At 45.5% G+C, this 18,256-nt stretch overlaps 1 protein-coding gene across 1 annotated transcript in view; it reads left to right on the plus strand.

Moving 5' to 3' along the window:
- LOC125483329 (ankyrin repeat domain-containing protein 50-like) overlaps positions 1-18,256 on the plus strand; it is a 19,970-nt gene that overhangs the window by 648 nt on the left and 1,066 nt on the right. The window lies entirely within an intron of this gene.

An 18,256-nucleotide genomic window follows, 5' to 3' on the forward strand; every position in this document is an offset into this window, starting at 1 on the left:
GCGCTCCCTCAGCACTGACCCTCCCACAGTGCGGCGCTCCCTCAGTATTGCAGTACATTGGGATTTTTATGAATAGGTGTCTCAAATCTTTGAATCTTGATTGTAATGGATGGCATTGAACATCTGGGTGAAGCTGTGATTTGGTTATGGCTGATAATTATATTTCAGAAATGCTAGTGTATTTTATGATTTATCACGCTTGAGGAAACTTGTTTCCTTGGGAGGGTGCCTTTTCTAACGGCAGAGATTCATGTTTGAGCTGCCTGCTGCGTGATTCATTGGGTTTTACGCCCATAAGGCCATTTGGAAGTTTTTTTCAACACGATCGGACCTGGACACCACTGTCTAGTTGCCCTTGAGAAGGTGGTGGTGGTGGTGAGCTGTCTTCTTGAACCGTTGCAGTCCACCTGCTGTGGATAGATTCACAGTGCCCTTAGGGAGGGAGTTTCAGGATTTTGACCCAGCGACACTGAAGAAATGGCGATATATTTCCAAGTCAGGATGGTGTGTGGCTTGGAGGGGAACTTGCAGGTGGTGGTATTCCTGTGTATTTGCTCTTGTCCTTCTCGATGGAAGTGTTTTTAGGCTCCTTGGTGAATTTCTGCAGTCCATCAGTGGTGGAGGGAGTGGATGTTTGTGGATGAGGTAGTAGTCAAGAGGGCTGCTTTGTCCTGGAGATAGTAAGGCCTGCCGATGCAGGAGTCAAAGATAACACATTGTGGAGCTGGATGAACGCAGCAGGCCAGGCAGCATCAGAGGAGCAGGAAAGCTGATGTTTTGGGTCAGGACCCTTCTTCAGGAATGGGGAGGGGGAAGGGAGCTCAGAAATAAATAGAGAGAGGATGGGTGGGGCTGGGGAAAGTAGGTGGGATGGTGATAGGTGTGTGCAGGTAGGCAGTGGTGCAGATTGGTCAGTGAGGTGGGAGAGGGGGATAGGTGGGGGAGAAGATGGACAGGTCAAGGAGGCGGGGTGGGTGTTGGTCATGGGATGAGGCTGGGAGGATTTTGAAACAGGTAAAGTCCACATTTAGACCATTGGGTTGTAGGTTCCCAAGGCAGAATATGAGGTGCTGCTTCTCCAGTTTGCCGGTGGCATCATTGTGACACTGGAGGAGGCCCAGGATGGACATATTGCCCAGGGCGTGGGAGTGGGATTGGGAGTGGGAGTGGTTTGCGACTGGGAGGTGTTGTCGTTTGTCGCGAACCAAGCATAGGTGCTCTACAAAGCGGTCTCCAAGCCTCCACTTGGTCTCACCAATGTAGAGGCGGCCACGTTGGGAGCTGTGGATGCAGTAGATCACATTGGTGGATGTGCAGGCGAACCTCTGTCTGATATGAAAGGTGTTTTTGGTTCCTTGCATGTAAGTGAGGGGGGAGGTGTAGGGGCAGGTGTAGCACTTCCTGCGGTTGCAGGGAAAGGTGCTGGTGGTTCCCTCCCCAGCCCTGTCTGCCTTCCGGAGGGACCGCTCCCTCCGTGACTCTCTCATCCACTCTACACTTCCCACTAGTCCCACTATCCCTGGCACCTTTCTCTGCAACCACAGGAAGTGCTCCCCCTCCCTCTCCTGTGACATGTCCATCCTGGGCCTCCCCCCAGTGTCACAGTGACGCCACCCGCAAACTGGAGGAGCAGCCCCTCATATTCCACCTCGGGAGCCTACAGCCCAATGGCCTAAACATAGAATTCACCAGTTTTAAAATCTCCTCATCCAATGTCTAACCCTCCCTCTCATCCCTGCTTCCTTGACCTGACACAACCTGTCCATCTTTTCTCCCACCTATCCACCATCACCTACCTTCCCCAGCCCCACCCCTCCTCTCTCTATTTATTTCTGAGCTCCCTTCCCCCTCCCCCATCCACTGATGCTGCCTGGCCTGCTGTGTTCCTCCAGCTCCACACTGTGTTATTTCTGCGTTGTCTTGTTCGTGTCAAGCTTCTCGAGTGCTGTTGGAGCTGCACCCATCCAGGCAAGTGGGGAGTATTCTGTCACACTCCTGACTTGTGCCTAACAAATGGTGGACAGGCTTTGAGGAGTCAGGAGGTCAGTTACTTTCTGTAGTATTCCTAGCGTCAGACCTGCTCTTGTAGCCATTGTATTTATATGGCCAGTCCACTCCTGTTTCTGGTTAATATTAACCCTAGGATGTATATAGTGACAATTCAGTGATGATAATGTCATTGAATATTATGAGGCGTCGGTTAGATTCTCACTTGTCGGAAATGGTCATAGGCTGGCATTGGTGCGTTGTAAATGTTATTTCCCATTTTTCAGCCGAAGCATAGTTATTGTTCAGATCTTGTTGCATTTGAACATGGATTGCTTCAGTATCTGAGGGGTCACGAATGGTGCTGAACATTGTGCAATCATCGGTGAACATCCCCACTTCTGACCTTATGATGCAGGTAAGTTTATTGATGAAGCAGCTGAAGATGGTTGGACACAAGGACACCACCCTGAGGAACTCCTGCAGAGATGTCCTGGAGCTAAGATGAGTGAACTCCAATAACGACACAGCCATCTTCCTTTATTTCAGGTGCTCCAAGGTATTTCATACAGAGAGTAATAGGAGTCGAGAACGCACTGCCAAGGGGTGCTGGTGGAGGCAGATATGATAGGGGCATCTAAGAGGCTTTTGGATAAGCACATGAATATACAAAGAATAGAAGGATATGGACTAGGGCAGGCAGAAGGGAATGGTTTAATTTGGCGTCGTGTTCAGCACAACATTGTGGGCTGAAGGGTCCGTTCCTATGCTGTACTGTTCTATGTTCTATGAATAACTCCAACCATCAGAAAGTTCGCCCCTGATACCCATTGATTCCAATTTTGCCAGGGCTCCTTGATGCCACACCTGGTCGAATGCAGCCTTGATGTCAAGGGCTGCCACTCTCACCTCACCTCTGGAATTCAGCTCTTTTGTCCATGTTTGAACCAAGGCTGTAATGAGGTCAGGAGCTGAGTGCCCCTGGTGGAACCCACACTGGGCGTCACTGAGCAGGTTATGGCTGAGCAGGTGCTGTTTGATAGCACTGTCGATGACACCTTCCATGATTTCTGGCTGAAGATTGCTGCGAATGCTTCAGCCTTATCTTTTTCACTGGTGTGCTGGGCTGACCCCCCATTGAGGATGGGGATACTTGTGAAGCCTCCTCCTCCAGTGAGTTGTTTAATTGTCCATCACTATTCACAACTGTATGTGGCAGGACTGCAGAGCTTAGATCTGTCTATCACTTGCTGCTTCCACTGTTTGGTGTGCAAGTAATCCTGTTTGGTGGCTTCACCAGGTTGACACCTCATCTTCAGGTGTGCCTGGTGCTGCTCCTGGCATGCCCTCCTGCATTCTCCATTGAACCAGGGTTGATCCCCGGCTTTGATGGTAATGGCTGAGTGGGGGATGTGCCGAGCTGTGAAGTTACAGATTCTGCTGGATGAGGAGGTTATTCTCAATGTGAAGGCAGGACTTCGTCTCCACAAAGACTGTGCAATGGTCACTCTTACTGATACTGTCATGGACAGATATAACTGCAGCTGGCAGATTGGTAAGGATGAGGTCAAGTATGTTTTTCCCTCTTGTTGCTTCCCTCACCACCTGCTGCAGACCCAGTCTAGCAGCTATATCCTTTAGGACCCTACCAGCTCGATCGGTAGCACTGCTGCCGAGCCACTCTTGGTGGTGGACATTGAAATCCCCCATCCAGAGTACATTTTGTGCCCTTGCCATCCTCCGTGTTTCCTCCAAGTGTTGCTCAACATAGAGGAGTACTGATTCATCAGCTGAGGGAGGATGGTATATGGTAATCAGCAGGAGGTTTTCTTGCCCATGTTTAACCTGAAGTCACGAGACTTCATGGGGTCCGGAGTCAATGTTGAGGACTTCCAGAGCAACACCCTCCTGACAATATACCTCTGTGCCACCACCTCTGCTGGGTCTGTCCTGCTGATGGGACAGGACATATCCAGGGATGGTGATGGTGGTGTCTGGGTCATTGTCTGTAAGGTATGATTCCGTGAGTATGACTGTGTCAGGCTGTTGCTTGACTAGTCTGTGAGACAGCTCTCCCAATTTTGGCACTAACCCCCAGATGTTAGTGAGGAGCACTTTGTAGGATCGACAGGGCTGTTTCTGCCGTTGACTTTTCCAGTGCCAAGGTCCATGCTAGGTGGCTGGTTTCATTCCATCAAAACTTTTTCAGTTTCATACAAATTGGCGTTTGCTAGGCCATTTCAGAGGGAAGCGCATTGCTGTGGGCCTGGAATCACATGTGGGTCAGGCTGGTTAAAGACAGCAGATCTCCTTCCCTTAAGGACATTAGTTTGATATCTGCCATTCACAATAGTTACTGGTCGGAGGGCCTAATGGAGCGTGGAAAGTGCCGGAAGATATCTGAAGAAAGAAATAAGGAGAACAAAGGTGGGGCATGAAAAAAACACAGGCAGATAAGATTAGGAAGAATCCCAAGATTATTCTCTAAAGTTTGTCAAGGGGAAGAGGATAACCAGGGAAAGAGTAGGTCTCATTAGGGATCAAGGGGACAGTCTGTGTGTGGAGCAGGAGGACAATGGGAGAGTGTAAAGCCAGAATCTGTCTTCACTCAGGAGAAGCAGATACAGAATTCAGGAAGAGGAACTGTGAGGTTCTTGTGAGTCTCACATCAGTAAGGAAACTATTGGAGAAAATAATCAAGGTGAAAACTAACCTCCATTTAGAGAGGTATGGTTTGACTAGGGATAGTCAGCAAGGCTTTGTCAGAGGGAGATCATGTCCAACACATAGAGCCACAGCTGTACAGCACAGAAACAGACCCTTGATCCAATTTGTCCATGTGACCAGATATGTTAAACTAATCTAGTCCCATTTGCCAGCATTTGGCCCATATCCCTCTAAACCCTTCCTATTCAAATACTGTCCAGAAGCCTTTTAAATGTTTCAGTTGTACCAGCCTCTACCACTTCCTCTGGCAGCTTGTTCCATATGCGCACCACCCTCTGCATGAAAATGTTGTTCCTTGGGTCCCTTTTAAATCTTTCCCCTTTCACCTTAAACCTATGCCCTTTAATTTTGGACTCCCTCACCCTGGTTAAAAGACCTTGTCTATTTACCCTATGCATGTCCCTCATGATTTTATAAACCTCTATAAGGTCACCCTTCAGCCTTCGAAACTCCAGGGAGAATAGCTCCAGCCTATTCAGTCTCTCCCTGTAGTTTAAGCCCTTCAACCCTGGCAACATTTTTGTAAATCTTTCCTGAACCCGTTTAAGTTTCACAACATCCTTCCTATAGCAGGGAGACCAGAATTGCACACACTATTCCAAAAGTGGCCTAACCAATGTACTGTACAGCTGCAACATGATCTCTCAAACTCCTATACTCAATATACTGACCAGTAAAGGCAAGGGTACCAAACGCCTTCTTCATTATCCTATCTACCTGTGACTTCACTTTCAAGGAACTATGAACCTGCATTCTAAGGTCTCTTGTTTAGCAATATTCCTCAGGACCTTACCTTAAGTGTATAAGTCGTGCCCTGATTTGCCTTTCCAAAATGCAGCACCTCACATTTATCTAAATTAAACTCCATATGCCACTCCTTGGCCCATTGGATCAAGATCCCATTGTACTCTGAGGTAACCTTCTTCACTGTCCACTACACCTGCAATTTTGTTGTCATCTGCAGACTTTCTAACCACACATCGTGGGCCGAAGGGCCTGTACTGTGCTGTACTGTTCTATACCTCCTATGTTCACATCCAGATCATTTATTATCTGATGAAATTTTTTGAGGGGGTGGCCAAGTGTGTCAATGAGGATAATGCAGTTGATGTTGTTTATGTGGATTTCAGCAATACCTTTTAGAGGTCTCATGTGGGAAACTGATGAAGGTAAAATCACACAGGATGCTGGGCAACTTGGCAAGTTGGATCCAGATTCGGGTTAGAAGCAGGAGTCAGGGGGTGGTGGTAGAGGCCTGTTTGTGTGATTGGAGCCTGATATGCAGTGCTGTACTACAGGGATCAGTTCTGGGTCCCTTATTGTTTGTGATATCCACAAATGATGTTGATGAGAATGTGGGCTGAGGATAAGTAAGTTTGCAGGTGACATGAGGATTGGGTAAATGGTGAGGAGGAGGGTCTTGCGGTATGGGAGGATATAAACAGATTGGTCAGATGGGAGATCAGTGGCAGATGGAATTTAACCCTGATCACTGTGAGGTGATGCACATTGGAAGAAGGAACAAGACAAATTGACAGGGTTATTAAGAAGGCACATGGGCACTTACCTTTTTCAGTCATGCACAGATTATAAGAGCTGGGAGGTTATGTTGGAGCTGAACAGGACTTTGGTTAGGCCACAGCTGGAGGACTGTGTGTAGTTCTGGTCACCTTGCTGTTAGAAGGATGTGATAGCACCGGAGAGGGTACGGAGGAGATTCACCAGGATGCTGCTTGGCATGGAGCAGGTTAGTGATGAAGAGATGCTGGATATGCTTGAGTTGTTTTGTTTAGAGCTGAGAAGGTTGAAGGGGGGAACCTGATAGAGATGTATATGATTTTGAGGAGCATGGTCAGGGTGGATAGGAAGCAGCTCACCCCCTTAGTTCAAAGGTCATAAACAAGGGGCATAATTTTCAAAGGTAAGGCAGGAGGTTTAGAGGGGATTTGAAGAAAAATGTTTTCATTTAGAGATGGTGGGAATCTGGAATGTACTGCCTGGGAAGGTAGTTAAGACAGGAAACCTTATAACCTTTAAGATTTACTTGGATGAACACTTGAAGTGTCCTAACATTCGAGGCAATGACCAAGTGGAACTGGTTTAGGTAGAAGCAAATTTTGGTGGTACAGACTTGATGGGCCAAAGGGCCTCTTCTCCCCATGTAATTCTACAGTCACCATTAGGTTTTTAATTTCAGATGGTTTCCATAGTGGAATTTGAATCTGGGTCCCTGGTTTCTCATTTACTATCTCCCAACAATCCCACCAGGCCATTGTATCCTCACAGGATGTGACATGGAGTCTATTCTGTTGTCCAGTACAGACCTGCCAATAGCAGGAGCTTTCCCTTCTAGGATGGAATATAAAGTTACATCTTCAAATTTGCAGATGACGCCAAGATGTGCCAGATTGTAAAGAGTGTAGTTGGAAACATGAGGTTAGAAAGAGACAGTAAGACAACGAGTGAAGTATGTTGCAAAATCTAGTTTCTCAGTTTCAGTTTTGGACCTTACAAGAATTTCAACGGATAATTTCTAAACAACAGAAGCTAACAGCAGTGGCACATCTGTGTTGAGGGTCAAGTGCAGAGGTCATCAAGATGTCATGAAGAGGTCCAGAAAGCAATGATGAGTGAATGGAATGCTGGCCTTCAGTGTTTATAGCTCCATGGCCAGAATACAAGGGGTTTGAGGTTGGTCAGTCAGTCCAAACCCTGTGGGCAGGTCTGGGCTCAGCGAGGAAATATTGGCCTGGAACTGAGTGCAGTGTAGATTTACCAGAATAATACCAGAACTGAAGAGTTAAATTATGAAGAAACATTATCCAAAATACGATTGTATTCTGGAATAGAGAATGTGAAGTGTGATTTTCTAGATGTTAAGGTTTACCAGACCATTACCTGGAATGGGTCGGTGTCTTAAGAGGAAAGGCTGAGCTTGTATTTGCTGGAGTTTCAAAGACTCAGAGGCCACTCAATTGAAATGTACAAGATTCTGAGGGGTCCTTACTGGGTAGATGGAGACAATGTTTCCTCTTGTTAAAGAATCTAGAACTGTTTAAAAAACAGGGGTGACCCATTGAAATTGTCTTCCTAGAGGGCCATGAGTCTCTGTTTCTGAGGAGGTGGTGAAAGCCAAATCCTTGAATATTTTTTGGGCAGAGATGGATTCTTGATTAGCAAGGGGGCAAGGGGTGAAAGGTTATTGGTGGAGTGGGGTGAAAGGTTATTGGTGGAGTGGGGTGCATGTGGACTGATCAGATCAGCCGTGATCTTATTGAATGCAGCAGGCTTGAAGGGCTGAATGGCCTACACCTGATTCATATGAATGTCTGTGACTGCTTGGGTTGGTCAAGAGAAACTGTTTCTGCTTTTCAGGGATTCTAGGACTAAGACAGAATCTGAAGGTTAGATTTTACAGGAGTGAAGGTAGGAACTACATCAGCAAAGCAAGGGTGTCGGAGGTTGGAGCTTTTGTAAACAGTAACTAATAATCAGTCAGTTGTTCATTTGTTTACAATCTGAGATTGATAGATTATTTTTAACCAAAGGCCATTACAGATGTGAAGCATAAGTGTGTAGCTGGAGTCAGGTCACCGATCAGCCATGATCTCATTGAATGGTAGAACAGATGTGAGAGAGTGAATGGCTTTCTCCTGTTCCTGAAAGTGTAAAAAAAAATGACAGCATTGAAAAAGTTTGTTATTTGCTGCAACGCTAGATATAACCAGATTTATTGAATTCAGACAGCACCTTCCAAACCCACGACCACTTCCATCTAGAAGGACAAGGGCAGCAGATACACGGGAACACCATCCCCCTGCAAGTTCACCTCCAAGCCACTCACTATCCTGACTTAGAAATATATCTCTGTTACTTCAGTGTTGCTGAGTTAAAATCTAGAATTCCCTCCCTAAGGGCATTGTGTGTCTACCAACAGCACATAGATTGCAGCGGTTCAAGAAGGCAGCTCACCACCAGCTTCTCAAGGGGGCAACTAGGGATGGGCAATAAATGCTGGGCTCAGCTACCAACGCCACAATCTGGTAAACACATTAAAAAAAAGACGCTGACAATGGGAGCTGTTGGGAATCAAGTATGTGACACCTGTTGTTACTCCAGCATCATCTGTGTAACTGTACTATCATGACTTTGAGCTCTGCAGTCAGAACCCTGTTGGGAATGTCTGACCAGGAGGAGTCCCTCAAGCATGTCTCACCATCCAATGAGACAATGGCTGATCCCAAAGGGAGGCGATGGCCTTGTGGTGTTAACGATGGAGGGTTAATCGAAAGACCTAGACAATGTTTCTGGGCACCCTGGTTCAAATCCCACTACAGCAGTTGGTGGAATTTGAATTCAATAAAAATCTGGAAGCAAGAATCTAATGATGACCATGAATCTGTTGTCGTAAAAACCCATCTGGTTCACTAATGTCCTTTAGGGAAGGAAACTGCCATCCTTACCTGGTCTGGCCTACATGTGACTCCAGACCCACAGCAATGTGGTGGACTCTTAACTGTCCGATGGGCAATAAATGCTGCCTGGCCAGTGACACCCTCATCCCGTGAATGAATAAAAACACATGATGTGCAACATAACTCGGGTTCCTGCTGTTGCTGAGGGTACAGAGACATTCAGTGTCCAGTGAAATTGGTTGTTTTGGCCCTGACTCTCATCAACGCAGCTCAACCCAACTCTCCTAACTCAGCCCTCCTAAATCGCTTTTCAATGCATCTCAACCCAACTCTCCTAACTCAGCTCTCCTAAACCGCTTTGCAATGCTGTGATATAGTTTACACTTTCAGGAGCAGTAATTCTCCATTCCCGTGAAAAGGCTGAGAGGGTTAAATTGAGTGACTTCAATTGTGCAAGTGAGAGGGTCAAGAGATTTTCAGGAGGGGGAGTCAGTGCGTTTAAAGCTCTGCTTTTGTGGGACTGTGTTTCCTGGATTAAACAAACTTCAGGCAACAGGAATGTTTTGGGATGAATAAGAGGGAGAGATTGGTGTTTCCAGTGTTACCATTATTTCCTGTAAAGCCACCAGCACTGAAGAAATGTTTTTTAAAGGAAAATTTTGATTCAGTTTGAGAGTTAGTGAGCGGGTGTGAACTTTGATAGTGATCTGGTCTTCCTGTTATTTGTTATAACTGTTTGTGAAGAGTTAGCTCCTGTGCAGAGTTGGGAAACATTGTGGATTTAACCTAGGATAAGGCTAGGGTAAGGCTGAGTTTGATGTGAATCAGTCAGGCCTCTCTCACTGTGTCTTACATGTGTGGGCAGATCAGGGAGACACCTGCCTGTAATGTTTGACGTACAGGTAGTTCTGCTATAAAATGTGTTTCATTAACATGACCTGGCTGTAATGCAATTGATGAATAGTGGATGCTGTTTGGATAATGTGAACTTTCTGGTATAGTGATTTTCTATAGCGATTTCCCTATAACCTGATTTTCTATAGCACGGGGTCACGCAAGAACGTAACTATCGCATTTTACGAGAACTACCTGTAGTTCATTCTTTTAAATTCTGGGGTCAAACTTTTTAATCCAACTGGAAAATAAAACCAGTGCCAGCACAAGTGACTCCACGAGCTGTAGAGTGACACCCATGTGTCAGTCGTTTTTCATTTTACTGTTCGCACTCTGTGGATCCCTCAGTGATAATGGCGGAGTGGGGGGGGATGGTGGGGTGTTTACACCACCTGTGTTACGGTGGGCTTTGTCACCAGGAAATGAAGGGGACCTTTCCAAAAGTTCAAACTGAACAGAGAATTTGTTGAAAGCCTTACATACTTAGCTACAGTGTAAAGTTCCTTGTGCTCTCTTAAACAGAAAGTAAAGCTTCCTTAACACTGACCCCATCAAACATTCCCAGGACAGGGACAGCATGGGGTTAGATACAGAGGAGAGCTCCCACTACACTGTCCCCAGTATTGTGAGTTTCTCCTTGGTTTAAGGAGGACAATCCCAGCTCCTCCAGTAATTGAAAATCCTGACTCTTTAAAGTGAGGGGTCCAGAACTGGACAGGAATCTCCACTGAAGGTCAAAACAGAGTTCAATAAAAATTCACCATAACCTCCTTGTTTTTATACTCTATAGCTGTGATCATTAAGTTGTGCATTAGGGTTAGTGTTAGTGTCAAGCTTCACAAGCTTTAACTTGTCCTGTCTACTTCAATGTGCGTGCATAAAGCCTCGGCACTCTCTGCCCTGCACCCACTTTAAAATTCAAATTTCACCATGGATTTTATTTCCCGAAAATGCTTCAATTCGCCTTCTCTGTTGAATTGAATCTTCCTTACATCTGTCACTTTCACCAGCCTGTTCTTCTACAGCCTGTTACTGTCCTCTTCACTGTTTACGGATGTTGCTTTTGATGTGAGCTTGGAGTGAGTGGAAAATTCTGTGTACACAAAATACTGTTTTTGCAAGCTGTGGAATTCATGGCTGTAGTTACTGAATAAAAGCAGGACCGTGTAAGGTTTTGAGGCGACGTTGGATACTTGGTTAACATGTTGGCAATGGGATGACAATACTGTTTGGGTGGATGATAAACACAATCAGATCCTAGAAGGGGCTATAGTGAAGGGTCGAAGGGCCTGTTCTTGTGCTGTAATGTTCTAGAGAATGTAATGTGTGGAGCCAGAGATGTGGCCACAGTCATCAATGTGCCCACTTTGGTGTAGAGGAGATTCACCAGGATGTTGTCTGGGATGGAAGGTCTCAGTTATGAGGAGAGACTGCATAGGCTGGTTTTTCACCTTGGAGCAGCGGGGCCTGGGGGAGGGGGTGTGGATCTGATTGATGTATACAAAATTGAGAGGCACAGACAGAGGAGATGGTGAGAATCTTTTCCTTGTGGCAGACGTGTCTAAGACCAGAGGGCATATGTTTAAGGTGAGGAGTCAATGGTTTAGAGGAGATCTGAGAGAATTTTTCCCCAGTGGGTGGTAGAAATATGGAACCTGCTGTCTGAGAGGGTAGTGGAGCAGGTTTACTGGCAACATTTAAGAAGTATCTGGATGAGCACTTGAAATGCCAGGGTATAGTAGGTTATGGACCAAGTGCAGGTAAATGGGATCAATGTAGTTTGGTGTTTATTGGTCAGCACAGACATGGTGGGCCGAAGGGCCTGTTTTTATACTGTGTGGCTCAAATGGACTCTCTCCCTCCCTCCCTCCCTCGCCCCGACTCCCCCTCCCCCCTCCCCTCCCCTCCCCCTCTCTCTCTCTCACACACACGCACACAGACACACACGTATTTAAATCTATGGGGTGAATCATTTGTTTATTTGCAGATAAATTCTATTTTGTTCAAAAAACACACAATTTGTAGTCACAGTCAGTCAGTGTGCCATCTTTTAAATTCCAGCTTTCGGTATAAAACCAGCCTGATTCCAGGTTAAAACTCTGAATCAGATTCTGAACAAAGCCTCTCACCTATAATCCAGTCCCTGACCTGAGATGTCACCTTCTGTATATTCCTATGGCTCTGCCTGATTGTCATGCCAGCACAGCACTGATATTGACTTTATAAACACTTTACACACTGTCTAACACTCTTGGTCACCTGCACAGACCTATCATCTGACACTCCACTCACACCAGGTGAATGATCTTTTGATCTCTCTCCCCTTGATCTCTCAGCCTGTGTCTGTGTGCCCTGCTCTCTCTCAGCACCTGACGAAAGGGCAGCACTCCAAAAGCTTGTGTGATTCCAAATAAACCTGTTGGACTATAACCTGGCATCGTGTGACTTCTGACTTTGTCCACCCCAGTCCAACACTGGCACCTCCACATCACTGTGAGTGTTCAGTCACACCACAAGACAGAAAGGCAATGGGTGATCACTTGCTAGAGCAAGAGGACTAGGCAGGCTACAGAGAAGTCGCCTGTGACCATTCCCCTGCAAAATTGCTTGAGAATACATAGGTCATTATTGTGATTGGCATGGACACAGTGAGCCAACTGGCCTTTTTCTGTGCTGCAGACCTCAAAGACTATGCCCGAGAACAAAAGGCAGAAAGGGGAATAAAAAAAGTGATAGGCAGAGAAATCAAGGACCAGAATCGGGGAGGCAATGGTCTAGTCGTATTATCACTGGACTGTTAATCCAGAAGTCCAGATAATGTTCTGGGGACCTGGGTTCGAATCCCGCCACAGCAGACAGTGGAATTCAAATTCTGTAAATATCTGGAATTAAGAATCTAATGATGACCGTGAATCCATTGTCGATTGTCAGGAAATACCCATCTGGTTCACTAATGTCCTTTAGTGAAGAAAATCTACCACTTTTACCCTGTCTAGTCTACATGTGACTCCAGACCTACAGCAATGTGGTTGACGCTTAACTGTCCTCTGGGCAGTGACACCCTCATCCTGTCAACGAATAAAGAAGAAAAAATCAAACAGGGACATAGTAAAAGATGATGGAAATGGGACAAGTCCCGTTAATAAGACATGCCTTAAGGCTTTGTGCCTTGATGTACAGGGCATTTAAATCAAAGTGGATCAATTAATCGTGCAAATTGAAGAAAGCTGGTATGATATAATTGGGATTATGGAGACATGGCTGCAGTGTGACCGGGGATGGGAACTGAATGTCTTGGGGTATTCATTTTTAGAAAGGACAGACAGAAAGGAAAAGGGGGCGGAGTTGCATTGCTGGTTAAAGGGGAAATTAATGCAATAATGAGGAAGGATATTAGCTCCTGACAATGTGGAACATTTAATGGTCAACCTGAGAAATACCAGGGAGCAAAGGATATTCGTGGGCGTTGTATATTGACGCCAAACTGTCAGCGTGATGTTGGGAATGGCATTAAACAAGAATTTAGAGATGCATACAATAAAGGAGTGTCTGTAATTATGGGTGATTTTAATCTGTATCTAGATTGTGGTATCATTGCTAATTTGATTTGTCCAGAGGAAACTTTCCATAAATAGGATGGTCTTCTGAACAAGTACTCTGAGGTAAAAGTTCAAAGTCACCATTGTCCTACCAGACCATAGGGCTGCTCTCTCATGAGAGAGAGAGACAACTGATGGGGGTTTGAGCTGAGGGTCACTGTGTCTCAGGCACGGGGAGAGGTTGAGAAGGCGAGTCCTTCATGGTAACCTCAGCCAGTGCAGGAACTGAACCTACACTTTTGGCATCACACTGCATCATAAACCTGCTGTCCATTCAACTGAACTAATTGGCCCCAGTGCATTGAGGAACTGACTGGAGACCAGACCATTGTGTAATGAGAAAGGAGTAACTGGCAATCTAATTGCGAGGTCCCTTGGGGAAGAGTGACCAGAATATAATAGAATTCTTATCAATACGGAGAGTGATGTGGTTCATTCTGAGACCAGGGTCCTGAATATAAAGAGAAGAAACTATGGTGGTGTGGGACACGAGTTGGCTATGATAGATTGAGGAATGTTACTTGAAGGGATGATAATGAAAAGGCAATGGAGAACATTCAGAGAGCGCATGGGTAACCTGTAAGAATTCTTCATTAAAAACCGAAAAAACTGCAGATACTGTAAATCACGAACAAAAACAGAAGTTGCTGGAAAAGCTCAGCAGGTCTGGCAGCATCTGTGAAGAAAAAGTCGGAGTTAACGTATCGGGTCCAGTGACCCTTCCTCAGAACTGTTTGGTGCAAAAGTAAAACAGCAACGGTGGCCAAACTGTGGCTTATAATGGAAAGTCGGGATAGTGTTAGATCCAGAGAAGAGGTATACAAATTGACCAGAAAAAAACAACAGACCTGAGGAGTAGGAGCAGTTGAGAATTCAGTAAAAGAGGACAAAAGGATTTCTTAAGAAAAGGAAAATAGAGTGTGTGAGTAAGTGTGTAGGGGACATACAAACTGAGTGTAAAAGTGTAGGCATGTGAAGATTAATGAACATAAATGTAGATCCCTTACTGTAGGAAGCAGGGGAGTTTATAATGGGGAATAAAGGAATAGCTGTGACCAATTAAATACATAGGAACCAGCAGTTGATCACTCAGCCCTCGAGTCTGTTCCACCTTTCAGTGAGGTCATGACTGATCTGTGGCCTAACTCCATATATCTGCCTTTGGCACATATCCCTTAACACCTTTTCTCAACAAAGTTTTATCTCTCTCAGATTTAAAATTAACAACTGATACAGCATCTACTGTCGTTTGTGGAAGAGAGTTCCAAACATCCAGCAACATTTGTGTGTGGAAATGCCTCCTAATATCTCTCATGAATGGTCTGGCCCTTATTCTTAGACTATGATCCAGAATCCCCAACCAGTGGAAATAGTTTATCTACCCTGTCTTTTCCTGTTAATATAGAGTCATAGTCACACAGAACAGAAACAGACCCTTCGATCCAACCAGAATATCTTGAAGACTTTGATCAGATGACCCTTAACCTTCTACAATTCTAGTGAAAACAAGCCTAATTTGTATAATCTTTCCTCATAACATAACCCCTGAAGTCCATTCTTACAAACCTATGTTGTACTCCCTCTGAGGCCAGTGTATCATTCCTAAGGTCTGCTGGCCAGATCTGCTCACAGTACTCCTACTGAGGTTCCATCCAGGGTTTTGCATAACTGCATCTTTAGAACCACACACTTTGGTTCTGTGTTCACAAAGGAGGACACAAATAACATACTAGAAATGTCGGGGAACACAGAGTTTAGTGAGATGGAGGAACTTAAGGAAATCAGAATTAGAAGGGAAATGTTGGGGAAATTAATGGGATTGAAGACCAATTAATCTCCAGGGCCTGGTCATCTACATCCCAGAGTACTTAAGGAAGTGGCTGTAGAAATACTGGGTGCATTGGTGGTCATCTTCCACGATTCTTTAGACTCTAGAAAGTTCCTACAGATTGGAGGGTAGCTCATGTAACCCCACTATTCAAAAAGGGAGGCAGAGAGAAAACTGGGAATTATAAACTAGTCAGCCTAATGTCGGTAGTGGAGAAAATGCACATTGTTGGAGGGAATCCTGGGGAGCAGGATTTACATATATTTGGAAAGGCAAGGACTGATTATGGATAGTCAACATGGCTTTGTGCTTGGGAAATTGTGTCTCACTAACTAATTTGAGCTTTTTGAAGAAGTAACAAAGTGGATTGATGAGGGTAGAGCAGTGGATGTGATCTATATGGACTTCAACAAGGTTCCTCATGGTAGACCTGTTAGCAAGATTAGATTACATGGAACATGGGGAGAACTAGCCATTTGGATACAGAACTGGCTCAGAGGTAGAAGACAGGGGGTGGTGGAGGTTTGCTTTTCAGACTGGAGGCCTGTGACCAGTGGTGTGCCACAAGGATCAGTGCTGGGTCCACTGCTTTTCATCATTCATGTAAATGATTTGAATGTGAACATAGGAGGTATGGTTAGTAAGTTTACAGATGACACCAAAATTGGAGGTGTAGTGGAGAGCGAAGAACGTTACTTCAGAGTACAATGGGATCTTGATCCAATGGGACGAGGAGTGGCAGATGGAGTTTAATTTAGATAAATGTGAGGTGCTGCATTTTGGAAAGGCAAATCACGGCAGAGCTTATACACTTAATGGTAAGGTCCTGGAGAGTGTTGCTGAACAAAGAGACCTTGGAGTGCAGGTTCATAGTTCCCTGAAAGTGGAATCACAGGTCGATGGGATAGTGAAGAAGGCATTTGGTACGTGTGCCTTTATAAGTTAGTGCATCGAGTATTGGAGTTGGGAGGTCATGTTGCAGCTGTGCAGGATATTAGTTAGGCCACTATTGGAATACTGCATGCAATTCTGGTCTCCTTGCTGCAGTAAATCTTGAAAAGGTTCAGAAAAGATTTACCAGGATGTCGCCAGGGTTGGAGGGTTTCAGCTATAGGGAGAGGCTGAATAGACTGGGACAATTTTCCCTGGAGTGTCGGAGGCTGAGGGGTGACCTTATAGAGTTTTATAAAATCATGAGGGGCATGGATAGAGTGAATATCCAAGGTCCTTTCCGTGCGGTGGAGGAGGCCAAAACCAGAAGGGTAAGATATAAAAGGGACCTAAGGGGTAATCTTTTCATGCAGAGGGTGGTGCGTATATGGAATGAGCTGCCAGAAGAAGTGGTGGAGGCTGGTACAATTACAACATTTAACACAGGCATCTAGATGGATAAATGATTAGGAAGGGTTTAAGAGGGATATGGGCCTAATGCTGGCAAATTGGATAGACTTATTTGGGATATCTTGTCGGCATGGACGAGTTGGACCGAAGGGTCTGTTTCTGTGGTGTACGTCTCTATGACTCTAAACAGTGGCAGGATTGGACAGAGTCAGCATGGATCTATGAAAGGGTAATCGTGCTTTTCAAATCTACTGTAATTCTTTGAAGATATAACTCAGAGTTGATGAGGTGGAGCCAGTGGATGTGGTTTATTTGGCCTTTCAGAAGGCTTTCAGCAATGTCCCACATAAGAGATTAATGTGTCAAATTAAAGCACTTGGGATTGGGAGTAGAGTACTGAGATGGAAAGAGAACTGGTTGGCAGACAGGAAACAAAGAGCAGGAATAAACGGGTGTTTTACCAAGTGGCAGGCAGTGACTAGTGGGATACTACAGGGATCAGTGCTTGGACTCCAGCTATTCTCAATATATATTAATGATTAGATGAGGGAACTAAAAGTAATCTGTCCAAATTTGCAGATGACACAAAGCTGTGTGGGAGGGTGAGCTGTGAGGGGGATGCAGAGATGTTACAGTGTGATTTGGACAGGCAGAGTGAGTGGCCAGTGCATGGCAGATGAAGCAAACTGTGGGTAAATGTGAGGTTATCCACTTTTGGTGTGCAAAAAGGAAGGTGGATTATTATCTGAATGGCTGTAAATTGAGAGAGGGGAGTGTGCAATGAGAGCTGGGTGTCCTCGTGCACCAGTCGCTGAAGATACAGCAGGCGGTGAAGAAGGCAAGTGGTGTGTTGGTGTTCATGTTCATAGCGAGAGAATTCCAGTGCAGGGGCCACAGTCTGAGAATTTGGGGTAAACCATATAGGGCTGAGATGAGGAGGAATTTCTTCACCCTGAGAGTGGTGACCCTGTAGAATTCACTTTCACAGAAAGCAGTAAAGGCCAAAATATTGTGTGATTTCAAGGAGTTGAATGTAGCTCATAGGGCTAAAGGGGTTAAAGGATATGGGGGAGAGGCAGAACCATGCTATTGAATTGGATGATCAGCCATGATCAGAATGTATGGAATAGCAGGCTCAAAGGGCTGAATGGCCTACTCCTGCTCCTGTTTTCAATGTTTCTACAACCTTTGTCCAGTGCTCATTCTATGCACTTTGCTCCCTCACTTACGTACAAGGAGGCACATATTTTGGAAGAAAATCCATATTGGAATCAAATGTGGGATTTGTACCTCAGAGGGAGTGCTCTACTGTCAGAGGCAGGGTCAGTGCTGAGGGAGCACTGCACTGTCGGAGGGTCAGCGCTGAGGGAGTGGGCACTGTTGGAGGGTCAGCGCTGAGGGAGCGCCGCGCTGTCGGAAGGTCAGTGCTGAGGGAGCGCCGCGCTGTCGGAGGGTCAGTGCTGAGG

This window comes from Rhincodon typus, chromosome 6, assembly GCF_021869965.1.
Source record: "Rhincodon typus isolate 14 chromosome 6, sRhiTyp1.1, whole genome shotgun sequence".
Lineage (NCBI taxonomy): Eukaryota > Metazoa > Chordata > Chondrichthyes > Orectolobiformes > Rhincodontidae > Rhincodon > Rhincodon typus.